This window comes from Crocodylus porosus, unplaced genomic scaffold, assembly GCF_001723895.1.
Source record: "Crocodylus porosus isolate Cpor-Errol unplaced genomic scaffold, CroPor_comp1, whole genome shotgun sequence".
Classification (NCBI taxonomy): Eukaryota; Metazoa; Chordata; order Crocodylia; family Crocodylidae; genus Crocodylus; species Crocodylus porosus.
Genome location: NW_017728918.1, coordinates 34,419,904 through 34,430,756, shown reverse-complemented (window position 1 = coordinate 34,430,756; position 10,853 = coordinate 34,419,904).

Sequence of the window (10,853 nt, the reverse complement as noted above, 5' to 3'; positions counted from 1 at the left end):
GTCCCTGCTCAGGAAAATGGAGGCAAAGAAATTGTTAAATAGGTTAGCTTTGTCATCTGGTGTGATGACCAGATTTCCTAGCATGTCTTGCATGGGTCCCATGTTACCTTCTTTTTGCCCCCTATGTTTTTAAAAAAGAACTTCTTGTTGTCCTTGATCTGGGTAGCTAGTCCCAGTTCCATCTCCATATTGGCCTCCCTGACCACCCCCTGCAGCCCTGAGCAACCACAGCATAGTCCTCCCTGGTGATGGCTCTTCACATACTCCCTTCAATGTGCAATCCTGTTTGCCTTTCTTCCTTGCTTCCTCCCTCCCTTCATCTGGGAAGTTAAATGCATAAAAGAACTAACTGGGGTCCACTGTTATTATTTTATTCTGCATTCAGGGGTGGATCCAGGATTTGGCAAGGGGATGTGGAAACAGCCATTTGTGCTGTAGAGGTGGCTACATCTTGCTCCCATCTTCTTCTCCCTGCTCCTCCCCTCCCCCCCCCCAGTGTGGGGAGACTGCAACAGTGGAGATTCTGGAGACATTTCTAAAGAAAATCCTCCTTTCCCATTCATATGCAGAAGCACGTCACTTTCCACACCCCACCTGCTGCTATTGTTTTCCCCAATGTCCTGGGCTAGGAATGCTTCAAAGGTTTTCCTTCCTACTCCAGTTGGGCTATGAGGGAGCTGGCTCAGCTGGCATAGGGACAGTAGTAGCAGAGATGGGAGCTATAGCCCCCCCCAATGTCACCTAAGGCCCCTCCCCCACCAGGAAGAAAGCACTGAGCACCACATCTGGGCAGCTGATGCAAAACCCCTCACTCTACAACCAAACAAATCCCTTCCCCCCACCACCCTTCCACACATCCACTCTAATAAAAGCATAGATTCATAGCTTCAAAGAGTGTAGAGTTGGAAGGGGCCACAAAGGATCACCGTTTCCAACCCCCTGCCCCTGGCAGGAAAGAGGACTGAGGTCAGATGACCCCAGCCAAGTGATGATCAAGCCTCCTCCTGAAGATCTCCAAGTTAGATGATAGTATTGCTTCTCTTGGAAGCCCATTACAGATTCTGGCCACCCTTACTGTAAAAAAAATTCTTCTTAATGTCTAACCTAAATCTACTCTCCACTAGTTTGCACCCATTATTCTTAGTTACTCCCTGGGGTGCTCTGGTAAATAGCGCATCACCAATTCCCTGTTGTCCTCCCTTGCTAAATTTATACATGGCTACAAGGTCTTCCCTCCCCTCAGACATCTCTTGTGAAGGCTGAAGAGATCCAGATCCCTCAATCTCTCTTTGTAGGGTCTTTCACAGAGGCCACTAATCATGCAAGTGGCCCTCCCCTGAACCCTCTCCAGATGCTCCATATCCCACTTGAACTGCGGTGCCCAAAACTGGACATAGTACTTCAACTGCAGTCTGACCAATGCCTCATAGAGGAGGAGCATCACCTCCCTTGATCCGTTGGTCATGCATCTGCTAATACATGACAATGTGCGATTGGCCTTGTTGATGGCCTCGTTACACTGCCAACTCATGTTCATCTTGATTTGGACACATCTAAGCCCTCCAGGTAATTCTTAACTAGGTCTGAACTAACAGTCGGGGGACTCGCTTCCTTCCCAGGCCTCTCTACGCTGTCACCCGAAAGTACCCCATTGTCAGCAGACAGGAACATGGAGGCAAAGAACTTGTTGAAGGGTTCTGCCTTCTCTCGCGCGTCCGTCACCAACTGCCCTGCCTCGTAGGGGTCCAATGTTACCCCGAGACTTTTTCTTGCTACCTGAAGAAGGACTTTTTGTTATCCTTAATTCCACAAGCTAATCTAAGCTCCAGTGCTGCTTTAGCCTTCCTCACCAAATCCCTACAAGCTCGGGTCAGGGAGGTGTACTCCTTCTTTGTCCCTGCCCCCTGCTTCCACCGCCAGTAAGCTTTTTTATTTGCCTTCAGGCCAGTCTGGATATCCACGCTCAGCCATGAAGTTTTCTTGGAGCCTTTTCCTGCCTTCCTGCACAGAGGAATTGCATCCTGCTGCACCCCAAGGTTAGCCTCCTTGAGGAAGGACCACCTTTCCTGGACCCCCATACTAGCTACCCCCTGGGCTCCAAGTGCCTCCCTGACTACTGCCCTGAGCACATCCAAGTTGGCTTTCCTAAAGTCAAGCATTTGCACTGTGCTAGTTACCCTCCCCACCTTCCTCTGAATAGCAAACTGGATCATTTCATGATCACTGTCCCCTAGCCTCCCTTGTACTAGCACCTCCCCTACTAGGTCATTCCCCAGAGGCTAACACCAGATCCAATATGGTGTTTCCCCTAGTGGGGACAAGTACCTCCTACACAAGGTGTAGGTGCTGTATGCACGTCAGGAACCTTTGTGAGTGGCTAGACCTGGCTGACTGCTCCTCCCAGTTGATGTCAGGGTAATTCCTATCACCCATGACCACAACATCCTTTGCATTCATGGCCTCCCCCAGCTGCCTGGAGAATTCCACATCCAGCTTTTCCTCCTGATGTGGTGGCCTGTTGTAAACCCCTACAAACAGATCCCTCTCCCCCTGCCCTCCTTGGAGCTTGACCCACAAGGTCTCAGTTAAGCCTTCCTCTGGTCCCATTTGTAAGGTCAGAACTGGTATACTGTTCCCTAATATTCAGTGAATTACCATGTACACATGACAGTTTATGGCCTCATTGTCACAAGTTGCAGCGTGGCAAATTAAATTATATTGGAATGTGGTTTAGTTTGTCATGATGAGAACTCATTTAAGACCCCCAAAACGTGTGTATGTGTAAAGTGTGATGACATTAAGCCACACAAAGGGGAATTTTTGTCACATGTACATGGTCTTGGTGTCACTTGTACAAGCGCCTTAAATCTTCTAAAAAGAAAATCTGCTACATTGATATGAATTAACATGAAAACTAATCTCCTGCTGCTAATATTTTCGTTCCTTGAAATATTGCAAGCAGTAGTGATTTCATTTATTAGGCTATATAATTTGTAGAGGTGGGTGAATGATTCATAATAAATAATGTATTCAATTAATATCCCCATTTTGATTGTTTCTGAATTGTCCGCCAGTATATTACAGCTTTCTCTATCATTTAGATATTCAAAATTATTTTGTGAATAAATTAAATGATTCATTCTTTGTAGATGTTCCTGAGTGATTCATAGTGGATTTTTTGTATTTGCATTTTGAAATATTAATTACTAGTTAATTTTGATTGGGCTAATCAGCTGTAAAATAGATTTTTTTTTTACCCAAATTTAGATCCAAACTGGTCCAATTTTCAGTGATACTAATTGGCCAATCTCCATCTGTGTTGTTCAGAATCAGGTGCTAAATAGGAATGAAAATAGAAAAAGGGTAAATTTGTCCAATTATTTATATAGTATTCAGCTAGCTAAGTATCTGATTCCCAATCTTAAAGTCTCTCCGTCATCTTTAAAAACAAACCCAAATGTCTTGTCTTTATGCAAGATTTGTATATGTAAAACTGTCAGTTTAACCCTCTGTGACAAGCCAAGCCCAGTCATCTGGCATCTAACACCTCCTAGTGGTCAGAGCTGCTTGCGTGTACTCCTCAACCTCCCTTTACCTCCTACCTCTCACCTGCTACAACTTGATGTTAACTTCTTTTAACTGTGGAGGCTGTCTCTAGAGACCAGGGTAGCTTCATCTTGTTTGTCTTCCATTAATTACAGCCCTCAGGGCTTCTCTACTCAAAACTCAGTGTTTCCTCTTTAAGGTAGTCCCAGTTGTGCCTTAGGGGAAATAATCATGACCTCCAGACACCTCCATAGTCATGTCCATGCCCTGCAGATGTCAGCCAGTGTTTAAAGGGGGGTGGGGAAACCTTTAACCTGACTCCTCAGTCAGACCTTCAAGCTTTGTCAGGGCTTCTGTCTTCCTGGGTCAGCCCCTTTTCTGTTGCTGGCCCCCCTAGCTCAAGGCCTACTATCCTGGACCTCAGGTTTTGGCCTCCAGCCCCATCTCACACTCATGTGCTTGTGGGCCCCTGGCCCTGACCTTTGTTAGGGCTTTCTCTACTTGGTGTGTCTCTCAGGCACCCCTGTGGCCTCCAAACCACTCTCTGTAGCCACAACCCAGTCCTAAACCAACATAAACACCAGCATAACAGAAATATAAGCAAACTGCTTCCACAAAGTCCCTCCTCACTCTGGGTCAGTACCCTACCACGGCTATGCTCCGTTGGGACAGGCTCACTCTCACTCTTGTGGGTAGTGTAGATTTCCATAGGTCCGCTTCCTGCAGCCAGCTTCCCTGGGAAGCTTCTCTCCCTGCAGAATACAGTGTCTGATTGCCTGATCCAATTTAGGCTGTGGATTTATATGCCTTGATGCCCTGCCCCCTTCCTCTCATTGGCTTCCCAGCCACACACAGGAGTTTCCCCCTTTTGATTGGAGCCCAGCCTGAGTCCTTGCTGCAGTACCATAGATCCAGGTTTTTCTGCTTCATTCTCTTAAAGTAACAGGAGCCCCTGGCTCTCTCTTACACCCTCCATTGAAAATCAGCACGTATTGCTTTCAGTGTTATATCATAAAATTTTGGATCTTTGGGATGTGATTAAAAGTTATAATTAAAACTTATTAAAGACTCTTAAAACCTGTAGGATCTTACATTCACTTGGGGGTAAGGGGGTTAGGGGGCCCAATTCAGGCAGGGGGCCAATTCAGGGCAATGATGGGGGATGGCAGACCCAATCTGGGTCAGCAGGGGGATGAACAGGACTTATTTGGGCCAGTGGGGACCCAGTCTCGTTGGGCCTAAGGCAAACATATGTGGCAACATGAGGGTCCTGACGTAATCCAGGATCTGTTCTTAGCATTTACACTGCCCCACAAAGCAGGCAAGCCAAGCAGGCACCGAGTCAACTTTGTTCTTTGCCACAGTCCTCCTTGCTGGCTGTCTAATGATAGGACATAGCAGTGCACATTACAGAAGGTATAAACCCTGAATCTGACACTGCTCTGAGCACACACTAACTTTAACACCAAGTAGCATTCCTTAAATTAGCATATGCCAATTGTAATGTGCAACTACACACTTATTTGTGCTGGGCCTGTAAAAACACAGAATGAAGATACAAGTGTACCACTGACAATCTCTTCCCTTAAACTGACATGGGTCTCAAAAAATAATATTTTGCTAGCTGCACTATTAACTAACCACATTGTTAACTTGTACCTTCAATTTTGCAGCTGCTACCATCCATGAGAGCTGTTTTGGATTTGGAGTTTTTATTTTTTGGGAAATTCTTATTGGAAATTTTTCTTTCCAATTGAAATAAAGAAAAAAATTCTAAAGTGTATAGGAAGCAAATATTTTAGAAGGTTGTTTTAGATCAACTGACAATTTTTATATTAACAATATATTTCATTTTGAGTTTTGACTTTTTTCATTGTATTTTTTATAATATTCAAAATGAAAAATAAATTTGAAATGAAAAAGTAAACCATACTTTGCAGCTGTACTCTAATGGAATACTTTCATAATTGTAATGTACTTTTTGATTCTGACTGGCATTTTACAGTATAAAACATATTTTTGACATTCAAAATTATTAATATGTCTATAGACAAATATTGATTGATATACATATCTGTATCTGTAATATGGTAGTAGGAGCCCAAGTCCATACCCAGAAAAACACAGAACAACAACAAAAAAAACCCAACAATACAGACTCACAGGTTCAGAGAGGCTTGAGCTTTTGTAGGCAACAATTTACTTCACTGACTGTCTGATGAAGTAGGTTGTTGCCTACAAAAGTTTCGTGCTTCTCGAACCCAATTAGTTTCCAAGGAGCCCTACTCCAAGGAGCCCTTCCTCAGTAATCAAGTATAATAGAAGGGTCTACATAAAAAAAAATTAGCTGTGTGGATTCATAGGAAAGATTATGCTTTAGAGATATTAGGAAATTAGTGGTGCTTGATGCATCTGAATGTGAGGGGCAAGAGAGAAGTAGAGTCAAAAATAATATCCAGGGTATGGGTTTGAATGACAAGCAGGATAGTAGTGTTGTCCAAAGTATTTGAGAAAGAGTAGAAAAGAAATAGTTCTCTTCTTAGCCATATTGGGCACATCTACACAAGATGTCAAATGACCTGTAGACTAATTCTACTATGCACATCATGGCAAAAGCCTTACTATTGTGCTAACGTGCAGTACACTTAGTCTACAATGCATTAGAATCACTAAAAAACTGTGTGCCAGCCCTACTGTGCAATATGTCTGGTTATTGGGCATTTAGTTAGTACCTGTTATTAAAGGTACTAAACTTAATGTGCAGTAACCACAGCATATTAATACACATGCAGAAGTGCCCACTGAGTTTGAACTAAGGGATAGCAATGTATGTCAGCAATCATGGTTGCATTTGTGTTTATGGATGTAATTACCAAAAGATAAGGTATATAAGGAGAAAAATTAGCCACGAGGTTTGTGAAGCACTACAGAAATTTACACAAAGTAAATACTGCTAGAGTGATTAGGGAGGATGAGCAGGAAAAGACTACAGGTCAGAGGTATAGCTAGCAACTTCAGTGATCTAGGTGGAGATGCTGGAGTAGCCCTCCCCCTTATCTTCCATCAGTAAATAAAATTTGCTCATGCCTCAACATATAGAGCAGAAGGCAATGAGATTACCACTTCCAATACATAACACAGGGGAAAAAAAGGATTTTCAAGCTCCTTCAGACCTAATGAAGACTGGGGCTGAGAATTCCCAGCTAGGTGTGCAGAAGCTGTAATTTATGGAAAAAATGGAGCTTACTTCACAGTTGCAAGGACTAGGACAGTGGGCCCAGTAGGCCGAACCTTTTGGCAGGCATGCCAAAAATTAGCCCTGTACTTTTCCTGAGTGCCACCCAGTTTCCTTCCTCTGTGTAATCTGCTGCTCTGCTTTCTGCTTTCTTTCCTATCTACTACTGGGATCAGTCCCTTCCCTGATCTGCTTGTGCCGTTTGTGGAACTCATGCCACAGGTTGACCACCAACTAGCATACTTATGAGCCTTTTATGGAGAAACAACTAATATCTTTCAAGACTTATTGGTGCTACCTGACTAAAGCTGCCGCCTTAGAGCTGGCTTTTCACACAGGAACTGCTGATGCAATGGGGCTGGCTCCCTGCCCCTGCCTACTTGGTGCTATGCAACTGCTGGAGTGTGGGGACAGTTCCATGCCTTGTAGGTGCTACAGAAACCTGGATTTGGGGAGAGAGGGGACAGCTCTCTGCCCCTTGTGTGGCTGGTGCTATGCCAGGGCAGGGGAAGCCAGGGAAGCCATGGTTGTAGCACATTGCCTGGTTCACAGAAAGCTCCCAGCTGCTACTGTGCTTGATGTGTCTTTTGTAGACATGCTCACTTACATGTAGAACAAACTATGCATGAAATTAGTCCATAGCCAGCAGCTGTGGGGTCAGAGCTCTCTGCACACACTCCTTGGGGTGTAGAGAGCTTCTGGCTCCCCACATGCAGTTTGCTCCCACTGCAATTGCCAGTGGAGGTTTTTGTGGAACCAACTGCATAGTTGGGAGAGATACAGGGAAAAAATCAGTACTGCTTTTAGCAGGATTCTGTATCCTAGGTTAGCAACCTGAAGGGAAATGGGATATGGAAGCATATGGAACGAGGAAGGAAGATCCCAAATAACTCACTGTGGTCTGAGATGGACAGCTGGAAAGGCAAAGGCAACTCTGTAAGAGAGTCAGTTATGTTCTTGTGATTCCCTGGAAATAGAAGGAGTAAGATGTAGTAAGGCTATGAATAGCTGAGGGTTTTAGGGGAAGGACTGAAACGGAATGGACATAGAATGGGGATCAAAATTCTCTCTCAAATACCTTCAGGCTTTCCTCCATAACAAATCATTATGCATGAGGAAAAAAATCTCCCTGAGCACAACATTAAATTGTTAAGACTTGGGATGATTATAGACAGCCTTTTTTGAGCTGTGACTTTTGCTTATGGCACAAAATGTCCTCATTTTACTGCTGCTATATTTTCCTTCTTCAAACTCCTTTGACTGCTTATTCACCACATCCTAAACAAAGGTGCCATATTTATTTGAATAAAAGACAATCTTAATTATAATGAAATTATATATGTGGAAAATACATATGTGTGTTAAAATTTTCCAACTATAGAATCTAATTATTGGATGTTTGCCTTGTAGCTGTTCCCTTCCCACTACTACAGCAGGGAAAATAAATCTGGGGGGTTTGATAGCACCCTATGGGTTTTGAGTGCTGTGCTAACACACAGTTGAACTAGTCTACTGTGCTCAATGTGATGTGCTTCATGTGCAGACATGCCCACTTATATGTAGCACAAACTATGCATAAAATTAGTCCAAAGCCAAAAGGCTCATGATTTACCATATAGTTAATTTGGCTGGGCCATGGTGATCCCACAGCTAATCACTGCTCAGTATACTTCAGATTACCCATATAATGCCGCAATAAAAGATCCATATGCTACTTAGCCCCCCCACTCAAAACTGGAACTGGGTGTTCTTGTCACAGGTCCTGGGATCTTCCAAAAATGGTTATGAAGATGAGGCACTGGGCAACCTGTTCTGGTTTCACCTCATGGAGGATGGGGCTAATCATATACACCAGGCTGAGAGAGAGGCAACATAAGGATTCTGGGTGAGCTAATTGGGACCCTGTTTGGTGATATTTTCTAGGCATTTAAGGTCAGTGAAGAAACAGGAATCATTGAGAAAAGGGGGGTAGTGCATTTCAGCTGTGGAAGTGTACAGGAAGTAAAAATGTATGCAATATAGTGGCTCCCCATGACTTTAACAACAGTTAATGATGAGGGTGACTGTGTTTAATGAGGACTACTATATGTTTTATTCAGGTAGGCTGTACTAATCTATCCTTGTGGTAGGTTCCCATCAGCATGGGGTTCAGATGATCTCAAGTGTTTTTTTCCTTGGTTTCAGCAGTATAGCTGTAGAAGCAAGCTAGGGAGGAGTATCCTATGTCCATAAAGTGGATATGTAGCTGAGATTTTCCCACTGGAAACTGGCCAGTGGGAAGCTAACTATGAGGCTTGAGTCATGTTCTCAAGCAGACAATGGTGCACCCTCCACTAACAAAGCCATTTGTAAGGCACCTACTTGGTCAGGGTACTGCCCCCACTATCCTTGTGTCATATTGACCCAATGTGGACCATGCATTTTATAGTCATGCTCAGTGTTTACTTCATTTAATCAGTGTCATAATTGGTTTCCACTGCTTAGCACATGCTGACTTTGGCAGTAGTTTAATAATAGACCATGTATTTAGTAAGGTTTCTTTGTATGTGATTATAAGAGGGGAGGCTTTTCCCTGTCTGCCAGTTGAAGGAAAAAAAACTTGTCTTTTATTTACTTATTTTATTTTATTTAAATATGGTATTTGGGGCAGAATTTGTTGAGTTCAAATAATTCTGTTAATATTAAATTTCCAGCAGAAAACAAGCTTTCCCATGACAGGTCACACCTGTTGTACTATGTATATGAAATAGACGTGGGTCTTACTGTATAGCTTCCTGTCTTCTCTGAAAAACTGGTCTTATCATAGTGATTAACAATCACATACATTTTTATGCTATTTTTATCTGTAGATTTTGTAGAAAGAGAATAATCTGAAGGTGTTTCAAGAGTACACATTGTTGCTGTTATACAGGCAAATTTCAAAGGGACCCTGTTACTTTCAATCACTGTTGTCATCTGCACTAGGATGGATGACATGTTATTTATTTGTTTGTTTGTGTATTTGTTTGTTTTTTAGATTGATATATCCACCAAGAAAAGATCAGGGCGACAAATTATATTATTATTTCAAGATAGAAGATTTAATATGTATTTTCAGTGTTGTTGGAGTAAAGTTTATAAATGCTTTTTTATCTCATGTTTACTAAGGACAAAACCCAAATGAGCTTTCTGTTTGGAAACTGTTTTTTTTCAGATCCTCTTTTAATATTTGTTAGACTGATCAAGGCCATTCAAGGAGCTTGTAATCAATCGTGCAAATTTATAGTGCAGAGTGTATCTGTACCAAGTTCTTATTTGGGTTTTATAACAAGTCTCAGAAATGTTGCACCTATTTAGAAAGAATGTTTTTAGCACAATCAGTTCTGAGCAAAGGACAATACTCCTATATTGCTAGCAGAGTATAGTGTTGTGCAAAAGGAAGAATTTGTCAAGTGTTATGTTGTTTGAATTGCTAGGACTAAAGTCTCATTGTGTGGAGTGCTATACTATACTGAAAAGCCTTCTAATCTGCAAGTAGAATCCTTGTCTTATTGGATAAAGCAGGAGTTTAATGGCACCTAGATTTTTAAACTACATGTTGCTAATGTCTTTAGTCTCTAAATCTGATTTTCTTTGGTACTTGTCATTGAAAAAAATACGTATTTTTCTGATTTGCATCCAAAGCTGCTTCATGTAGGTTTTTTGAGTAGCTCTCTTAGGTATTCATAGTCAAATGTTGAGTCATAGTTTCAAAGTTGGAGTCTTCTTGAATATATCCAGTTCCCAATGAAATGAGTCTTAAAACATCTCTTGTTAACATTTAAATACAATATTACAATAACTACAAGAAACCTAATATGCTGAAGAAGACTACTGACAAATATTAATTTAAAGGCATGGTGGGATCTGATCTATAATCTCAATAGCTGTGTCTCCTTCCATGCCACACATGCATAGTAAGAGGCACAGCTGTGGGACAGGGATCAGATCCAATTTGTTCCCTATTGCTGGTGTAAGGGTAGTCTGGACTCCCCCGGCACCAGCAAATGGAACTCCAAGTGCCCAGTGTGCCTGTGGGGCAGAGTGCCAATCA